Source organism: Megalobrama amblycephala, linkage group LG1 (genome assembly GCF_018812025.1).
Source record: "Megalobrama amblycephala isolate DHTTF-2021 linkage group LG1, ASM1881202v1, whole genome shotgun sequence".
Taxonomy (NCBI): Eukaryota; Metazoa; Chordata; class Actinopteri; order Cypriniformes; family Xenocyprididae; genus Megalobrama; species Megalobrama amblycephala.
Window position 1 is genome coordinate 12,903,655 of NC_063044.1, and position 11,245 is coordinate 12,914,899.

Below are 11,245 nucleotides of genomic sequence, written 5' to 3' on the forward strand. Positions count from 1 at the left end.
TTTATTGCAATGAAAGCTATCATAAAATCATACCATGTTTCATAGTTATAGTTAATTCAGGGTTATTAAACAGCAGTGGTTGATGAAGATAACTGTCATTAATGTTTGTTGTCCTGTTGATATCATGTCAATGGTATTATGTCAAATTATGAGAAATAACAGACTGTGTTTCAGTAGAGCAGTTTTATGATCTTATCTCATATATCCTGGCTCAAATAATCAGTTTCTAACAGCAAACACTTAGATTGAAGTAAGATGATCTGCTGATGATCCTGTTACTCTGATGATACTATATTTCTCTATAGTATCATCAGTATCATCATTTTCTATAACGCTCTATATTTCTTTGCGCCCTGACGAAACTTACCAATTCACAAAATTTCCTACTACTAAATTCATAAAAAGCAGAGATTCTAATTTTTGGACCAAAAAACATCTTCACGTAATAACCTTACAATACTGTCTAACACTTGATGGCTGTCGTCAGTTAGGAACCTGGCTTTGCTCTTTGATACCAAACTTTCATTTGAAGGCCATGTTTCTAGCATCTGTAAAACCGCATTCTTCCATCTTAAAAATATATCTAAACTACGACATATGCTCTCAATGAAAAATGCAGAACAGTTAGTTCATGCTTTTATGACCTCAAGGCTAGATTACTGTAACGCTTTACTGGGTGGTTGTTCTGCTCGCCTGATAAATAAACTACAGCTCGTACAAAATACCTCCTTTTCGCGTGAGGCCAATACGGAAGTGGATTAAACTGCAATTCATTGACTGGCCGCTAGGGACAGGCTAGGGAAACTTTACTTTACCCTCAGCCAAAACAATTTTCCAGGGAACAAATTATAGATTAATGATACCAAAGATTGCCTGTTATATATACAAAAGATTAATTATATCTCATGTTTAACCACTACAAAGTCATCAGAGTCAGTGGCAAACATCAGAAGGACTAGCCGAGGTAAGGCTGCTCTCGGCAGGGTACATGAGCGCTGAACGCCCAGTGATCATCTGGATCTCACAACTCCGACAACGTCAGATCAAATTTTCAAATAGGCGCTTTCTTTATCAATAAACCACAGATTTGATCTTGGTGCTGTTGCTCTGTGTCTGCTGTTGAATTATCCAGGTTGTGGATGAGGAGCGGCCCCTGATGTGATTGTGAAGCACTTACGGTGTACAGTAGTACATAGTAAAGTGCTATATAAATGCCTCATTCATTCATTAGTTATCCATTTTTTAATATGCGTTCTTGTCTGTTCTTGTGAAACGTCATCAGTTGCTGCCCGAGTACTGATCCAATTCAAAGTTCACATCTAGCCAAGTACAGTTCAAATCCCCGGATGTGTTCTTGATCCGACTTTTATCGAGGATGCATCGAGAGGAGACTTGAGACAGCCAGGTATCCCAGAATGCCTCTCGCATCAACCAGCAACAGTTAAACTACATGTCTAGACATAATAACATGGGGGACATTGGGGGGGGTATTTTTCCCAAAGTGAGCCGTCAGCTCCAGTCCACTACAATTTGGAGTGGTTAAGGCCCGGGTATATGTCATTTCCCACGTTCTGCTCCATCTCGCGCACAGTTGAGTGTCCAAGCCTTTCAAAGATAATTCTTTGACCATGAGTGCAGAAAGACAGCGCACCATCAAGCCCTGGCTATACTTCACTTTCCACGCCTGGACGTGTCTCGCGTGCAGTCGTGTCCGTGCATCCACCATTGCAACATAGTTCAGAAGATACACCAAGAGAACAGGAATTAAAAAACGATGAGGAAAGCATGCATCTGAGTTTATTTGTCTTGTTTTTGAATCGCTTTTTACACTCTTCTTTGACGACTGCACATTGTGCTCAGTACTGTGCGTATTGCCACCTAGTGGACTCTTCCGTCTTGCTTGCGCATGCGCTGTTGCATGTGCACCATCTGCGCGGTCTCGAAATTTGGGCTGCATGCGGATGGGGTGTGCAGCTGGCCACAAGCCTGCCACACGACGAAAATTATGAACGTCAAATTCACAAACGCGAACGGCCGAAGTATACCCAGGGCTTCAGTGATCACAAAAATTCAGCTGCAGGCTGCCACTGTTCATAGAGCAAAGCTAGTCCACAGTCTAGTTTCTTTGTTGCACCAACTGAAAACACATGAGAAACATCATGTGACTGGAGAGACTCAGACATTGCAGTACTCAATATTGAACAGTCCACGCATGTGGATTTGGATTAAACAGGTAATCGCTTTGATGCCGTGCCTGAACACCCCTTCACAGTGGCGTATAGCGGATGGGCACACAGGGCTGTTAAATTATTGTTATTATGCTACTTTTATTATTAAATTAATATTGCAATTCATTTAACCGACGCACTGCGAGCATAATAAAAGATTAGTTAGACGGCATACTCCTCATTTAAAAAAACAACTTGTTTAATCTTATAACACTCTATCGTCCCGCCAGCGGACCACTGGGTCGTTAAGGGGTTAAACTTGTTTGCTTAAAATTTTTGTGAATAATTAGCTGATGCAGGTACAAAAATACGTTTTGTAGCTGCAAAAAATATATAAATAAATAAAACTTGTCGCCCATGGTGCCAACTATAGCTGGAGAGGAGAGATTTGGCTGTGGCTAACTTACACAGAAGAGATTTTTTTGTTCAGCACATAAAAATGAACTACTTCATTTTTTAGACTGTGGTGATGTGGCCCTTCACTGCATGGATCTTCATGTGTATCTTCAGGTGACTTTTAAAAGAGAAACTCTTTCCTCACTGATCACACGTGTGCAGCTTCTCTCTGCTGTGGATCCTCTCATGTGTTTTCAGATTTACTGACTGACTGAATCTCTTGTCACACTGTGAACACTTGAAAGCTTTTTCTCCAGTGTGGATCTTCTTGTGTGTTTTCAGATCTGATGACTGATTGAATCTCTTGTCACAGTGTGAACACTTGAAAGGTTTTTCTCCAGTGTGATTTCTCTGGTGCACTTTTAAATGGTGTGCTGTAATAAAAGTCTTCTCACACTCAAAGCACATGTACTCTCTCACACCAGTGTGAATTTTCTCATGTTCTTGTAAACTACACAGCCGTGAAAAACTCTTTCCACACACAGAACATGAATGTGGCTTCTCCTTTGTATGAACTGTCAGATGTTTCTTCAGGTTTGATGCCCATAGAAATGTTTTGTCACATTGATCACATGTGAATGGTCTCTCTCCAGTGTGACCTTTCGTGTGACTCTTAAAATTTCCTCTTTCTGTGAATCTCTTCCCGCACTGATCACATGTGAACGGCTTCTCTCCTGTATGAACTTTCATATGAACATCAAGATTTTGTTTGTTAGTGAAACTCTTTCCACACTGATCACATCTGAACGGCTTCTCTCCAGTGTGAACTCTCATGTGATCCATAAGATGTCCTCTTTGCGTGAAGCTGTTTCCACACTGATCACATGTGAACGGCTTCTCTCCGGTGTGGATCCTCATGTGACGTTTAAGATTTTGTTTGGTTGACAAACTCTTTCCACACTGAGTGCAGGTTGTAGATTTCTTGTCTCTTTTCTTTAAAAACGTCTTTTTAGTCTTTGAGCGACTCAAAGGTTTTTCTCCAGGTTTGTCATGATGTTTCTCCTCCACTTCACTCAGTTCTTCACTCTCCTCCTTCACTTCCATCAGTTCTGAAATGAAAGAAAAAATTCATTTAATTTTCAGTACATCAAAATAATTTAAAGAGAGAAATATGAAGTTAAAGGTCATAAAATTGAGACTTGTTATGATAGACAAATGGAAGTAAACATTACGATCATTTTGATGCATTTGCATAAATCAGTTGCATATGTCCCTGAAACTTGAACATTAATCTTCCAATCGTAAAGGACCAGCTGTCGTTCCAGCGGCAGAATCCAGTGGTCTGGTGAAGGTATAATGTGTGTACGTCTTTTCAGCGCTCCTGTGAAGTTCACTTAATTTTAGAATTTAGTCTCAATTTTACTTTAGCTGCTCGTTTAATCTGACTCCAATTTCAAATGTTTTTACATCAAGATTTACTGAATTAAGACAATCAGCACTGAATGGACGTCTTCTGGCTACAGAGTTTCCCAAATAGCTGCTCTGCCACCTTTCCTTAAATAATTCTTAATACTTTATAGATAATATTAATAAAATAAAGAAAACATTGCTCTGAAATATTTTGAGTAATATATTTGATCAATGACAAAATGACCTAATGTGATATTAACAGCCATATTTTGACATCAACTTTTAGGTTGATATTTAATAAATTTTCCTGTGTAATTGTTAAGGGCCGTTCACAGCAGACTTCTCCTTCCACTGACTTCCTTTCATACACATGTGAATGTGGGACACCAGAAACACAAGATCAAGTGAAGTTTGCAGTAAAGTGGAGTAGATTGTATATTTTAAAATTTTGGAGTGATTATTATTCGTTATTCATATGTTTTTAAAAATATTTCACGTCATATCTTGATGTTTCAGCTTCTGTAGAAAGTTCACATGCTCAAAGTCTAGACTGATTTGTTTCAATATAACAGACTAAAATAATGGACAAAATATCTTAATAGAACATGATCTTTACTTAATATTGCATAATTTTGACATACATACAGTGTATTGTTGGCTATTGCTACAAATATACCTGTGTGACTTATGACTGGTTTGTGGTTTGGGGTCACATTTAATGTAAACACTTAATTTTTAAAATGATGTTGTCTTACGGTGTGAAATGGCATGAGTGTAAGTAATAAATGACAGAATTTTGATTTTTGGGTGAACTAACCCTTTAATTACAAGTAACCAGCCCTAAACTAAACCCTAACCCTTGCTCAACAGAAACGACTGAGTGAATTCAGACACTGAGTGCGTCTGAAGGAAGGGCTGCTGATTTCACAGAGTTTGTGCTGCTGTTTAATGATTTGAAACTGGAAATTCATTCAGCATGTGCAAACCTTAAAGGGGCTCTATGTAATAATGACACCCAGTGTTCAAAATAGGTACTGCAGTCCAAATTCAAAATATTGTTTGGCCCGCCCCCTCGTTCAAAGACGCGGGTTGCCAGCTTTTACAGCATATGGTTGCCAGCAACAATAGGGAGCGCAATTGAAATTGAAAGCTGAGGAGACTTAAACACTGTAAGCCGATGAGTTGATTTATCTGTTTTAATATGCTGTTGTTCATAGAGATATTTAGATGGATTCAGAGGCTTTTTAGTAGAGATGCACCGATTGCAATTTTCTTGGCCGATTTCGATTTCTTTGATTTTTTGTTAGTGTGATCAGCCAATACATATATTTTGCAGATTCCGATTTTCTTTCTAAGAACTATAAATGACAACATACACAAACAAAAATCTACTTTTCTTCAATGCAGAGTTTTATTTTCATAAAAAAACAAGTCAGTAATAAAATATGTGACCCGATCTGGCGAAATGAGTCGGAAGTCGCAACGTTCTATTTTAAGATAATGTGGAAAAACAATGAAAAAAAATCGATTTTTTTTTTAAGCTAATTTCAAAGAACAGACTTTCAAAAATAATCTCCCAAAGTTTCGTAGTCCAGATAATTGAGTAAAGGTATTTAAATGGCTATTAAATTTGACATGGTTTTACTAAATTAGCTGGAAATGAACTTCTCAACTCCTCTCGTCACTTATGAGCATTTCCCGGTATCCCTGAAACGTCATTATCTCTGCTCTACAAATATGGTGTTACATGTTGTATAGAACCAATCAAAAAGCTTAGAAATGTAAACACACTGACCTAAACGCTGATTTTTAACAATGGGAAGCCCCGTTTCGACTGACAGGCATGCGATCTGTCCAGCCATCCTCCTGTCAGACTAGCGCACCTTATAATAAAACTCCTATTTGCGTGTCTCTCTTTAAAAGCCAATAAAAATTGAATCCATATAGGTAGCACAAAAATTCTTTTTGCATACAAAACCAAAGACTTTAAACTTTCATATCAAGTGTTTTGAGGTGTGTATTTTGATCTTAACACCTTTTAACCTTATTATTTATTATTCTCAGGTTAGGTAAAGTAAGTCGAGTCTGGCCTAAATTATAAGCATTTTGGTCAGAAGACTCCTCTGTGGTACGTTCTTGTTCAAAGTCTTAAAACACTATAAATCAAGCTAAGGTAGGCAGCTTTTGTAATCAATTAAATTTCTTTTAATTGGTTACTTTTCTTTTATAATAAACAAAAATGTAAAGGCAAATAAAACTTAATCATTAAAGGTATAAAATACAGTAATCACTCTTGAGTCAAAGGTGTAGTCAGTGCTGGGCTTCCCATCTTCAGCTTGGGGTTTCTTGTCCTCAGCTCTGGGCTTCTAGGCGTCGGGGGTACTGACGTATCAGTATCCAAAGAGGCAATCAGCTCATCAGTCTTTTATACTCGTGTTGTTTATCACAGACGTTACGTTATCTTCTTGATTGACGTACGTTGTAACTTTCCCAAAGTTTCCAGACACTTCTCAAGGCCTCGCAGGTGCAAGCTGTCTGGCTTTTGTGTCCTTGGACTCCAGTAAACTCAGCCAAGATGGCTGATGTCCTTATAAGGTTCTAGGAGTAGAACCACAGTTCTCCATGTCCTTGAGCACACTCACATAGAACCACACACACTTCTGTGTGCTGCAGTCCAGCTCTGCTCCTCATAAACAGGCACACACACATAGCAATAACTGTACATCTCTGGCCATACAGTACAATACATTTCTTAGAAACAAACAAATATAAATAACAATAATATTATAAGCAATGTCTAATATTTAATACATTGGCCAAATGTGTAGCAACAGACATCCAAAACCTTAACAAGGAGGCAGGGTAATTGCATTTTCTTGATATAATACAACACAAGTCTCCAACATGCTTCTGTTGTGTTGTTTTCACCCTCTAATGAGTCTGAGTAATATGCGTTTACAACAAAAATAGCACAGCAGCTAACTGAATACAAGTATGTATTTCACGTGCTCATAACTTCATGAAAAATGCACAGATCATAAAAATCGCACATCAATATTTAAAGCAGATTCTCAAGATTAAAATGAATTCAAAATCAATATAATATATTGCGTTGATCACAAGATATTACTCACGAAATGATTTAACATACTTGGCTAAAAACATGTCTCTCATCTCTCCGGGATGCAGTGTGTATCCGATGTTCCCGGACCCATCCATGTTCGTTTTCCAACGTGGAATAACACAAAATAGATATCATTTTAAAGCTTAGAATCTCATCTTTTTAATGCATCTAACCATTTTGAAAAACTCCTAACGAGTGCTGAGAAGCACCTCTAAACCGGAGTTTACCGCCCGTTGGCGCCACCTGGCTGCGGAAAAAATGAACAACAATTTTTTCAAACTATTCTTTATAATATCACCACGAAATTTGAACCAGATGCAGCTCACATATAGGAGAGCATCACCAAAAATTAATTTTTTAGCGATCTTATTGTGTTCCTGAGTTATTCCATGTCAAATAAAAAAAGAAAAATTATTTTTAAAAAATTATATATATTTTTTGACTTTTATCAGCTATTTCTCGGCAAGAAAATGTCCAAATGTAATGTAATTTATATTTTCTTAAAATTTAAAATGTTTTGTATCAAATGATACCTACCTTTTGACTCTCCTTGCTAGAGTTTTGGAGTTATGAGTCTTTACTTTTGTGTGTGTCGCTCAGAAAAAAAGAAGAAAAAAAGAACTCTAAAAAAGCCTTCAGGTCTTAAAGGGTTAATTCAAATAAATACTTTAAAATAATTTGAGCTTCAGCCTGGTTTAATAGCATTTATATATATATATATATATATATATATAAATGTCTTTGGTCAAATTAAGCTGTAAAATAAATAGTTTATCCCTTTAAATGCAATGGATTTTGAAACATATAAACAAAAAATGGGCAAAAAACTTTAAAAGCGATTTTCTCAGGTTTTTAATTTGAAAAAGAGGGCAGACGACCATAATTAAAATGGGTATATCTTTAAAACCATGTCTCATCTTTCCATTGATACCAAAATCTCAATTTTGAAAGTTGCGTCACTGTGACTCATTTTGCTGGATCAGGTCACATATAAACAGCTCAAATAAATGCAATAGAATAAAGAGAGCTATGAAACTACGTTTTTTGGGTTAACTGGGTTTTTATTCAGGTAAGAAATACTACAGAAATTAAAGTAATCAAATGTAAAATAACACATTGTGTTATTTTGCATTGGTTACCTTAATTTCTGTAGTCTTTATTGCAAACAATTCTTACCATTAAAGTTATAAAACGTATTCAGTCAAGAGCAGAAAGTGATTTTCTTTGTCTTTTGTTCTTTGATTAACATGACAGACAGAAGCAGGAATACTGGACTGCTGTCCCTTTAAGAGTTTATGAACGGCGTTCAACGGACCCAATGCTGCTAGACACGACATGAGTTCACTTTCTTAGCTATTTAACTTTTAAAAACTGACAGTGTTTATCTGTGTACTTGCCATGATTGCCTGTGCCGCTGGTTTTGACATACTTTTGTATGTATTTGACAGTTTAAGCGCAGGAAGGCGCTTATTTTGGTAATTGTGACTCTGTTTGACTTCTGTCTCTGAAGACTGAGCGTGGCTTGTTCGCTCCACTAATATAGATCAGTAGTGCGCGCGCTTTCGGTGTGACCGCGAAACCTGCGGGAATGACTAGAATTATGCGCAATATAAGCACTACTTAACCGGAGCGAATGAGACGAGAGAGAGAGAGAGAGAGAGAGAGAGGAGGCGCCCGCGCGGGTGTGTGTCACTTTACCGTGACAGAGAAGAGAGCAGGAACGCGCAGCTGACGTTATTGCCTGATTCTCTGACCCAGTTTGTTTGCTGGTTTCCATGGTTGCAATCAGGGGCGGCGCCAGCCGATTTTTCCGGGGCTTCAGCCCCGAATGTTTTGAGTCAAGCCCCGAATGTAATGACTGTCACTGAGCAAATATGAAACTGGACAATAGCCTATGTAAACCTCCGAAATCATAAGTTGCTTTATTTCATTGCGCTTTGGCTTTGCATATACTGCATACAACCTGTAAAAAATACACCTTAAAAATTATCTAGCCTATAGAATACATTTCTTTGCTGTCGGTAGCCTATGGGCTATTAGACCATACACCGGCAGCGCTTTCTCTCTCTCCTCTCCGACAGCGAGTTCACGCACACCGCAGTTGTACAGAGCCACGCCTCCTGTCACTCACTCAGAGCAGCGGCAGGCCTCGAGAATCTCTTTCGGTCAGTGGCGGAGCCAGGATTTTTTCATAGGGGTGGCCAGGCAGGGGCCAGCAACCAGTCCGGGGTGGCACAGAAATATTCATAATTTCAACATAAAAATGAGTCTGACTATAATGTAGGCTACTGGACTGTGATTACAACACAACTGAATACAGTTAATTTGTACTTAATTGTAATTAAGATAGTGAATAGATCATGGAATGCTGAGTGAATTTGACCTTTTTTTGTTGTTTTGTTGTAATCATTCCTCATTTGCAGGCATATTAATAAAGGGGCTCACACTATAGCTTCAACTTGTTCAGTCAGTTCTGGTTCTCAAAACCCCCAATAGCTTGTTCTCCATTGTTGCATCTCCATGGATGAGACATGCAGATAACTACATACTGTAGTTCAAAGATTATTCAACCTTCATTTAATTTTATGTATAATCAATGAACCTCAACAGAGTTTGTCTGTTTCAAAAAGTAACCAAAAAAGTAAACACTAAATGTTTAACTTTCTATATTGTCAAAATAAATAATTGCAACAGTTCTATCATACCTAAATTAAACTCAGTACAAAGAAAAAAAAAGTGTTCTCTTTTGAATTCCCATTTGCTGACAAGGAAGCAGAAATCAACAGCACATAAATGCCAGAATGTAAAATTAATTATGCATTTAAATGTGATATTTTTGTTTGTACTTTATAAATGAACAAAATTAGCATCTTCTATTACAAATGCACAGTTCTCACATTTATTTATGCATTAAAAAATTACATATCAGCTTGTGCCTTATATTGTGATCTCACATAGGCAGAATATTTTAGTCCAGAGACATGTGACGCATATATATCTCAAATAGGCCTACATACATGCATGCACAGTTTTAACACAGCTTTAATCGCCTTTTTGGTTATTTCGTGACTTAATAGATGACAGAACTACGACGTTGCATGCTCGTAGTTTCTTTTGCGCTTTATTTATAGTGAGTAATATACAGCGCATCATATTTGTGCGTGATTGAAAAGTGCACCGTCTTGCAACCCACCAGTTGAGAAACATTTACGTAAGCTATAATGTTATTGTTCGCTGTTCACTGCTGTTCTGCTGAAGCTCATTCCGCACCTGTATCATTTCCGCGCGTGTTTGACTTGCGCCTGGCGCTGAGGCGAAGTTGGAGTGCGCGTCTGAAAAGTCTCCCGTTTTTTGTGGTCTTAAAGAGACGGTTCTGCGTTTAAATAAACGCAATTCTTGTCATCAAAAAAAGTAGACAGAAACAGCAGTTGTGAGCGGGGTGGCCAAAGGGGTGGCCAAGCTTAGGCCAAGGGTGGCCACGGCCACCCCTGGCCACCCCCTGGCTCCGCCCCTGCTTTCGGTCCGGTCACGGTGGAAGGGTTTTTGTTATATAACAACCGATATGACAACTTTAGCACATTTATCAGCTATACATTCATTCAGTGTTTCCCATTAATGACCCTCTGCTGCCACCACCGTTTCATAATGAACTGAAAATTTAAAACATACTACGTTTGCCAACGAACTAAAATCGAAACTGTGATATGGCTTTGTGCCTTTATAAAACAGCAAAAGACAGTGATTAAGTGTATATATACAGTCTGTCTGTGCTGCGTGTTTTAAAGAGAAGTGCGCACATTTGCGCACGCGATCAGCTGGTGATCTGGTGATCAAAATAAAAGCTCAAGGATTTATCTTTTTAAAAGAAATGAGTACAAAAGTATTGTAAAAAAAAAAAAAAAAAAAAAAGATGTTTGAACCCTTTTTAATGTCCAGGTACAAGTCAATGTTGTTTCTTTGTTCAATTTGCACACTGTACATGGGTTGAAGCTCTTAATTTTGAGCTTCCAAAGTGCCCCAGATTGAAGCATTTAACCTTAAAATGTACAAAATTTTCTTCCGGGGGGGCATGCCCCCGGACCCCCCTAGCGGAGGAACATCCAACAAAGTTTTACAAATTACAGTATCAAATAATGTACATTTTCTA